General features: G+C 43.2%; 1 long non-coding RNA gene across 1 annotated transcript; it reads right to left on the reverse strand.

Moving 5' to 3' along the window:
• Positions 1 to 1,009: 1,009 nt before the first annotated feature.
• On the reverse strand, positions 1,010 to 2,403 carry LOC118477591. The gene is made up of 2 exons (XR_004858481.1): positions 1,856 to 2,403; positions 1,010 to 1,403 (listed from the first exon to the last, which is right to left on the reverse strand). It is a non-coding gene; the product is annotated as an uncharacterized LOC118477591 (long non-coding RNA).
• Between the last annotated feature and the right edge of the window lie 243 nt (positions 2,404 to 2,646).

The following is a 2,646-nucleotide window of genomic DNA, read 5'->3' on the forward strand; positions in this document are numbered from 1 at the left end:
CTTCTTCCTTTCTTTGTACATTTCTCTAGTAACACTTTTATACTCGACACTTATGTACCCTATTAGTGTTGCAAGTGACGTAAAATTCGTATGAAAACGTTAAACAATATCAGTTTTCTCCGTACTTCATGTTTCTAATACTTTCGAACCCCCAGAACATTCTTTAAAGTGTGTCCCTGGCGCAAGAATGTCCTGTTGTTTTGTGAGTGGGTGGACACGCCTAGGAACAACTTCCATTGGCTAAAATGCTTTAGTTACTGCAAAAACTGAATTTATTTAGCAGTTGACTTTTTCAAGGTGCTCTCTTATGAAAACTACTTAAAGCCACAAATACCTGAATTCTTACTTCGCATTTTTCAACATTATCTTTGTATTTCATCTAGGTGTTTTTCCGTGCCCGTTGACAAATTTTAGATCATTCAACAGTCACTAAACTCGGGTCTCCTGCGAGTGACAGCTAAATGCTTAACCGCTACATCAGAGACACCGGTGATTTGAGAGAGGCGTATAAGCAGGGTTACTGAATGACATCTTCAGACAGACAGACAGACAGACAGACAGACAGACAGACAGACAGACAGACAGACAGACAGACAGACAGACAGACAGAGAGTGTCTCATATTCAAGTACTATTATGGAAAAATGAAATGATCAGAATAGTCGCCTCACTTTAGAAACGACATTATTTAATCAGAATGACGTAATTCCGTGAGAAGTGGATATGATGCTTATAACACGATAAAAATAGTATTATTAAGCATAATATGTTTCGTTTACCTGAGCGTCCTTATGATGTGAGCGCAACTGTCAGTTGAGACGTCTTCGGGAATACAGGTCAGAATCCTTACAGTTTAGAGGTCCGTTAACTCAGATGGTTCTTTCAATGGCTTACTACACTTGTATCAACTGTTTCTTGCACTGGCTTATTCTGTCTCCAGTTGGCTCTTAAGAGCTAGTTCTTTCGCTGACTGCGTTTTCCACCGTTAATTTTTTTATCAACCTACTTTCTTTTCATAAGCTCACACTTTCTGAGGTCCACTCTTTCTGCAACTGTCTCTCTCTGCTTCTAATACTTTCTACGACTGACCCTTTCTACTTTTGAGACTTTCTACGAATAACACTTTGTACGACTCACTCTTGCAACTGCTGACACGTTGTACCATTGACTCTACACGACGTATCAAAATCCTGTCAAGTCGAATTGCTCAGAGGTTGTTGCTAATTCCGTGCATAGAATGTATGACCTTCGGTGTCGCAGTTCTCATCAAGACTGCAGATGGTTCGGGTACTTCCTTTGACGGTTATTCTTGGTGTCTCGGAATGTCTTAAGAACAAATTCACTCTCGTAAGGTCCACAAGTTCAGATCTTCATAGCTGCGTTGTCCCTTTGGTTGTGATGTTTCTGTATAAAAAAATTAGAAATAGTTCTTATTGCCTAAGAAAAATGACGAATTAACCATCAGCTTTTACAAACCCCCCTCAAAAAGCTCTTGTAACTTTTCAACTTTTCCTCAATCTGTTTTCGGTTGGAACTCTACAACACATTAGTAAACTATTATTGCACTAAGCAACAGCTTAGAGTGACAAACAGTCAATTTTAAAACACAGAGAAAAGAAACCTAATGATGTTCATGTATTTCCAGAGGAAGAAATCTAACAATTTCTGTCCTCTGCCTCAGAGCGATCCGTTACACGATAGAACAAACGTCGTTATAACATGTCAGCAGATTATTTCTCTGTTTTGATTATTACGAACAGCTTCTTTACGACAGCGCCGCCACGTGCGTGGTAGATAGGTAGTGTCTGTCACTGTTTGAGATAGACGAATGTTAACTTAATGATGTTGAGCCCCACCTTGACGCTTGGGTGCTGATGGTTGCAGGACAGACACACACACACCTTATAAGTTCTGGGTCGGACTGTCAAGGAATTTGAAGGCAAGAGCCGGATGCTATAGCTCTCACGCCCCCTTTTATCCGTGCTGTGTACCCCTTTCCTCCCTCCTCCTCCTACTCGTCCTCCGTTACCTCTCTCCCTCCCACGGCTCGGTGTGGGGGGCGCACTAACGCAAAGACTGTCGACCCCTCCCCTCTCTAGAGGCTAACGCACACACGAGGGCACATGGGCACACAAAGACGTGTGCATGCACGCACGCGCTAAGGGCTAAGTCACAGAATAAATGATGATAGGGGGTGGATGGTTTTGATGATGGGGACGGAGTTCTCGATACTCACTCCCACGCGGAAAAGTCTGTGAGCTGCTGGCAGACACGCTCATTCACCACTCACTCACTCACTCACTCACTCCCGCGGTCCGTCAGAAGTCGCGTGTGTCTCCAAGGGGGAGGGTACTCACTCACTCTCTCACTGCTACTCGCTGCCGACCACTATGCCCTTCTTGTCTCTCGGCCGGCGTGACGATTCTTATCTCACCACACCCCATACCTCAACCCACCTTTCTTACCTATGCCGTACCTCCTTCATTATGTTATAGTGGCGTCCAAAAGAAACTTGAAATTGTAATTACACGATCCTTCTGTTATAGGCTTGCACTATCCACTCATACAGCATACCATTTTAGAGCTGAATACATGCTGCGTCATCTGACACCTTAATGTTTTATCTATGTTAAGAGACACCCGAGAT

Source organism: Aplysia californica, unplaced genomic scaffold, assembly GCF_000002075.1.
Source record: "Aplysia californica isolate F4 #8 unplaced genomic scaffold, AplCal3.0 scaffold00147, whole genome shotgun sequence".
In the NCBI taxonomy this organism is placed as follows: domain Eukaryota; kingdom Metazoa; phylum Mollusca; class Gastropoda; order Aplysiida; family Aplysiidae; genus Aplysia; species Aplysia californica.